At 44.0% G+C, this 5,000-nt stretch overlaps 15 non-coding genes and 1 pseudogene across 15 annotated transcripts; all 16 read right to left on the bottom strand.

Moving 5' to 3' along the window:
- Positions 1-85: 85 nt before the first annotated feature.
- On the bottom strand, positions 86-204 carry LOC123737996 (5S ribosomal RNA). Its single transcript, XR_006767291.1, has one exon. It is a non-coding gene; the product is annotated as a 5S ribosomal RNA (ribosomal RNA).
- Positions 205-343: 139 nt separating this feature from the next.
- On the bottom strand, positions 344-462 carry LOC123737198 (5S ribosomal RNA). Its single transcript, XR_006766737.1, has one exon. It is a non-coding gene; the product is annotated as a 5S ribosomal RNA (ribosomal RNA).
- A 139-nt stretch (positions 463-601) lies between these two features.
- On the bottom strand, positions 602-720 carry LOC123737137 (5S ribosomal RNA). Its single transcript, XR_006766677.1, has one exon. It is a non-coding gene; the product is annotated as a 5S ribosomal RNA (ribosomal RNA).
- A 409-nt stretch (positions 721-1,129) lies between these two features.
- Positions 1,130-1,248, bottom strand: LOC123737738 (5S ribosomal RNA). Its single transcript, XR_006767036.1, has one exon. It is a non-coding gene; the product is annotated as a 5S ribosomal RNA (ribosomal RNA).
- A 139-nt stretch (positions 1,249-1,387) lies between these two features.
- On the bottom strand, positions 1,388-1,506 carry LOC123737388 (uncharacterized; annotated as a pseudogene).
- Positions 1,507-1,915: 409 nt separating this feature from the next.
- Positions 1,916-2,034, bottom strand: LOC123737737 (5S ribosomal RNA). Its single transcript, XR_006767035.1, has one exon. It is a non-coding gene; the product is annotated as a 5S ribosomal RNA (ribosomal RNA).
- Positions 2,035-2,173: 139 nt separating this feature from the next.
- Positions 2,174-2,292, bottom strand: LOC123737296 (5S ribosomal RNA). Its single transcript, XR_006766834.1, has one exon. It is a non-coding gene; the product is annotated as a 5S ribosomal RNA (ribosomal RNA).
- A 139-nt stretch (positions 2,293-2,431) lies between these two features.
- LOC123737580 (5S ribosomal RNA) lies at positions 2,432-2,550 on the bottom strand. The gene has a single exon (XR_006766881.1). It is a non-coding gene; the product is annotated as a 5S ribosomal RNA (ribosomal RNA).
- A 139-nt stretch (positions 2,551-2,689) lies between these two features.
- LOC123737915 (5S ribosomal RNA) lies at positions 2,690-2,808 on the bottom strand. The gene has a single exon (XR_006767212.1). It is a non-coding gene; the product is annotated as a 5S ribosomal RNA (ribosomal RNA).
- Positions 2,809-2,947: 139 nt separating this feature from the next.
- LOC123737712 (5S ribosomal RNA) lies at positions 2,948-3,066 on the bottom strand. The gene has a single exon (XR_006767010.1). It is a non-coding gene; the product is annotated as a 5S ribosomal RNA (ribosomal RNA).
- A 139-nt stretch (positions 3,067-3,205) lies between these two features.
- LOC123737641 (5S ribosomal RNA) lies at positions 3,206-3,324 on the bottom strand. The gene has a single exon (XR_006766940.1). It is a non-coding gene; the product is annotated as a 5S ribosomal RNA (ribosomal RNA).
- Positions 3,325-3,733: 409 nt separating this feature from the next.
- Positions 3,734-3,852, bottom strand: LOC123737125 (5S ribosomal RNA). The gene has a single exon (XR_006766665.1). It is a non-coding gene; the product is annotated as a 5S ribosomal RNA (ribosomal RNA).
- Positions 3,853-3,991: 139 nt separating this feature from the next.
- Positions 3,992-4,110, bottom strand: LOC123737711 (5S ribosomal RNA). Its single transcript, XR_006767009.1, has one exon. It is a non-coding gene; the product is annotated as a 5S ribosomal RNA (ribosomal RNA).
- A 139-nt stretch (positions 4,111-4,249) lies between these two features.
- On the bottom strand, positions 4,250-4,368 carry LOC123737277 (5S ribosomal RNA). The gene has a single exon (XR_006766815.1). It is a non-coding gene; the product is annotated as a 5S ribosomal RNA (ribosomal RNA).
- Positions 4,369-4,507: 139 nt separating this feature from the next.
- Positions 4,508-4,626, bottom strand: LOC123737579 (5S ribosomal RNA). Its single transcript, XR_006766880.1, has one exon. It is a non-coding gene; the product is annotated as a 5S ribosomal RNA (ribosomal RNA).
- Positions 4,627-4,765: 139 nt separating this feature from the next.
- Positions 4,766-4,884, bottom strand: LOC123737914 (5S ribosomal RNA). Its single transcript, XR_006767211.1, has one exon. It is a non-coding gene; the product is annotated as a 5S ribosomal RNA (ribosomal RNA).
- Between the last annotated feature and the right edge of the window lie 116 nt (positions 4,885-5,000).

Raw genomic sequence — 5,000 nt, 5'->3', positions numbered from 1 at the left:
ACATTTAGTCAATTCATCATTAAATGCTTACTACAAGGCAGTGTTGCTGATGAAATAGTGCAAGAGCACACCCTCGTGGACAAAATGCTTACAGCACCTGGTATTCCCAGGCGGTCTACCATCCAAGTACTAACCAGGCCCGACCCTGCTTAGCTTCCGAGATCAGACGAGATCGGGAGTACCCAGGCTGATATGGCCGTAAGCGAGAAACAATCTCTTGCTACAACATATATAGTCAAAGTGAGTCTGATAAAACAGACATTTAGTCAATTCATCATTAAATGCTTACTACAAGGCAGTGTTGCTGATGAAATAGTGCAAGAGCACACCCTCGTGGACAAAATGCTTACAGCACCTGGTATTCCCAGGCGGTCTCCCATCCAAGTACTAACCAGGCCGGACCCTGCTTAGCTTCCGAGATCAGACGAGATCGGGCGTACCCAGGCTGATATGGCCGTAAGCGAGAAACAATCTCTTGCTACAACATATATAGTCAAAGTGAGTCTGATAAAACAGACATTTAGTCAATTCATCATTAAATGCTTACTACAAGGCAGTGTTGCTGATGAAATAGTGCAAGAGCACACCCTCGTGGACAAAATGCTTACAGCACCTGGTATTCCCAGGCGGTCTCCCATCCAACTACTAACCAGGCCCGACCCTGCTTAGCTTCCGAGATCAGACGAGATCGTGCGTACCCAGGCTGGTATGGCCGTAAGCGAGAAAAAATCTCATGCTACAACATATATAGTCAAAGTGAGTGTGATAAACAGACATTGCATTTCCACCAATTAGATAAGCAGCTTGAACTTTGTGTCACTGAAAAAGTAGAAGAAATTACAAACACTCTTCCCATCACTTTTTAGCACAGGTAGTTGGATAAAATACAAACTTTATTTCCTTTCATCATTTGAACAGGGCAAAGGAGCACAAAGCACACACAAGCTGCATTCAGCAACAATATTCTTGTTTGTCTTATAAATACAAGGCAGATGCTAATTGAAAACACAAGGAAATTTGATCCTATTAAAAAGGCAGGAAGCTGCATTTAGTCAATTCATCATTAAATGCTTACTACAAGGCAGTGTTGCTGATGAAATAGTGCAAGAGCACACCCTCGTGGACAAAATGCTTACAGCACCTGGTATTCCCAGGCGGTCTCCCATCCAAGTACTAACCAGGCCCGACCCTGCTTAGCTTCCGAGATCAGACGAGATCGGGAGTACCCAGGCTGATATGGCCGTAAGCGAGAAACAATCTCTTGCTACAACATATATAGTCAAAGTGAGTCTGATAAAACAGACATTTAGTCAATTCATCATTAAATGCTTACTACAAGGCAGTGTTGCTGATGAAATAGTGCAAGAGCACACCCTCGTGGACAAAATACTTACAGCACCTGGTATTCCCAGGCGTTCTCCCATCCAACTACTAACCAGGCCCGACCCTGCTTAGCTTCCGAGATCAGACGAGATCGTGCGTACCCAGGCTGGTATGGCCGTAAGCGAGAAAGAATCTCTTGCTACAACATATATAGTCAAAGTGAGTGTGATAAACAGACATTGCATTTCCACCAATTAGATAAGCAGCTTGAACTTTGTGTCACTGAAAAAGTAGAAGAAATTACAAACACTCTTCCCATCACTTTTTAGCACAGGTAGTTGGATAAAATACAAACTTTATTTCCTTTCATCATTTGAACAGGGCAAAGGAGCACAAAGCACACACAAGCTGCATTCAGCAACAATATTCTTGTTTGTCTTATAAATACAAGGCAGATGCTAATTGAAAACACAAGGAAATTTGATCCTATTAAAAAGGCAGGAAGCTGCATTTAGTCAATTCATCATTAAATGCTTACTACAAGGCAGTGTTGCTGATGAAATAGTGCAAGAGCACACCCTCGTGGACAAAATGCTTACAGCACCTGGTATTCCCAGGCGGTCTCCCATCCAAGTACTAACCAGGCCCGACCCTGCTTAGCTTCCGAGATCAGACGAGATCGGGAGTACCCAGGCTGATATGGCCGTAAGCGAGAAACAATCTCTTGCTACAACATATATAGTCAAAGTGAGTCTGATAAAACAGACATTTAGTCAATTCATCATTAAATGCTTACTACAAGGCAGTGTTGCTGATGAAATAGTGCAAGAGCACACCCTCGTGGACAAAATGCTTACAGCACCTGGTATTCCCAGGCGGTCTCCCATCCAAGTACTAACCAGGCCCGACCCTGCTTAGCTTCCGAGATCAGACGATATCTGGTGTACCCAGGCTGATATGGCCGTAAGCGAGAAACAATCTCTTGCTACAACATATATAGTCAAAGTGAGTCTGATAAAACAGACATTTAGTCAATTCATCATTAAATGCTTACTACAAGGCAGTGTTGCTGATGAAATAGTACAAGAGCACACCCTCGTGGACAAAATGCTTACAGCACCTGGTATTCCCAGGCGGTCTCCCATCCAAGTACTAACCAGGCCCGACCCTGCTTAGCTTCCGAGATCAGACGAGATCGGGAGTACCCAGGCTGGTATGGCCGTAAGCAAGAAACAATCTCTTGCTACAACATATATAGTCAAAGTGAGTCTGATAAAACAGACATTTAGTCAATTCATCATTAAATGCTTACTACAAGGCAGTGTTGCTGATGAAATAGTGCAAGAGCACACCCTCGTGGACAAAATGCTTACAGCACCTGGTATTCCCAGGCGGTCTCCCATCCAAGTACTAACCAGGCCCGACCCTGCTTAGCTTCCGAGATCAGACAAGATCGGGTGTACCCAGGCTGATATGGCCGTAAGCGAGAAACAATCTCTTGCTACAACATATATAGTCAAAGTGAGTCTGATAAAACAGACATTTAGTCAATTCATCATTAAATGCTTACTACAAGGCAGTGTTGCTGATGAAATAGTGCAAGAGCACACCCTCGTGGACAAAATGCTTACAGCACCTGGTATTCCCAGGCGGTCTCCCATCCAAGTACTAACCAGGCCCGACCCTGCTTAGCTTCCGAGATCAGACGAGATCGGGCGTACCCAGGCTGATATGGCCGTAAGCTAGAAACAATCTCTTGCTACAACATATATAGTCAAAGTGAGTCTGATAAAACAGACATTTAGTCAATTCATCATTAAATGCTTACTACAAGGCAGTGTTGCTGATGAAATAGTGCAAGAGCACACCCTCGTGGACAAAATGCTTACAGCACCTGGTATTCCCAGGCGGTCTCCCATCCAAGTACTAACCAGGCCCAACCCTGCTTAGCTTCCGAGATCAGACGAGATCGGGAGTACCCAGGCTGGTATGGCCGTAAGCTAGAAACAATCTCTTGCTACAACATATATAGTCAAAGTGAGTGTGATAAACAGACATTGCATTTTCACCAATTAGATAAGCAGCTTGAACTTTGTGTCACTGAAAAAGTAGAAGAAATTACAAACACTGTTCCCATCACTTTTTAGCACAGGTAGTTGGATAAAATACAAACTTTATTTCCTTTCATCATTTGAACAGGGCAAAGGAGCACAAAGCACACACAAGCTGCATTCAGCAACAATATTCTTGTTTGTCTTATAAATACAAGGCAGATGCTAATTGAAAACACAAGGAAATTTGATCCTATTAAAAAGGCAGGAAGCTGCATTTAGTCAATTCATCATTAAATGCTTACTACAAGGCAGTGTTGCTGATGAAATAGTGCAAGAGCACACCCTCGTGGACGAAATGCTTACAGCACCTGGTATTCCCAGGCGGTCTCCCATCCAAGTACTAACCAGGCCCGACCCTGCTTAGCTTCCGAGATCAGACAAGATCGGGTGAACCCAGGCTGATATGGCCGTAAGCGAGAAACAATCTCTTGCTACAACATATATAGTCAAAGTGAGTCTGATAAAACAGACATTTAGTCAATTCATCATTAAATGCTTACTACAAGGCAGTGTTGCTGATGAAATAGTGCAAGAGCACACCCTCGTGGACAAAATGCTTACAGCACCTGGTATTCCCAGGCGGTCTCCCATCCAAGTACTAACCAGGCCCGACCCTGCTTAGCTTCCGAGATCAGACGAGATCGGGCGTACCCAGGCTGATATGGCCGTAAGCTAGAAACAATCTCTTGCTACAACATATATAGTCAAAGTGAGTCTGATAAAACAGACATTTAGTCAATTCATCATTAAATGCTTACTACAAGGCAGTGTTGCTGATGAAATAGTGCAAGAGCACACCCTCGTGGACAAAATGCTTACAGCACCTGGTATTCCCAGGCGGTCTCCCATCCAAGTACTAACCAGGCCAGACCCTGCTTAGCTTCCGAGATCAGACGAGATCTGGTGTACCCAGGCTGATATGGCCGTAAGCGAGAAACAATCTCTTGCTACAACATATATAGTCAAAGTGAGTCTGATAAAACAGACATTTAGTCAATTCATCATTAAATGCTTACTACAAGGCAGTGTTGCTGATGAAATAGTACAAGAGCACACCCTCGTGGACAAAATGCTTACAGCACCTGGTATTCCCAGGCGGTCTCCCATCCAAGTACTAACCAGGCCCGACCCTGCTTAGCTTCCGAGATCAGACGAGATCGGGAGTACCCAGGCTGGTATGGCCGTAAGCAAGAAACAATCTCTTGCTACAACATATATAGTCAAAGTGAGTCTGATAAAACAGACATTTAGTCAATTCATCATTAAATGCTTACTACAAGGCAGTGTTGCTGATGAAATAGTGCAAGAGCACACCCTCGTGGACAAAATGCTTACAGCACCTGGTATTCCCAGGCGGTCTCCCATCCAAGTACTAACCAGGCCCGACCCTGCTTAGCTTCCGAGATCAGACAAGATCGGGTGTACCCAGGCTGATATGGCCGTAAGCGAGAAACAATCTCTTGCTACAACATATATAGTCAAAGTGAGTCTGATAAAACAGACATTTAGTCAATTCATCATTAAATGCTTACTACAAGGCAGTGTTGCTGATGAAATAGTGCA

Source organism: Salmo salar, unplaced genomic scaffold (assembly GCF_905237065.1).
Source record: "Salmo salar unplaced genomic scaffold, Ssal_v3.1, whole genome shotgun sequence".
NCBI lineage: Eukaryota > Metazoa > Chordata > Actinopteri > Salmoniformes > Salmonidae > Salmo > Salmo salar.
This window is presented reverse-complemented; position numbering and strand designations above follow the sequence as displayed.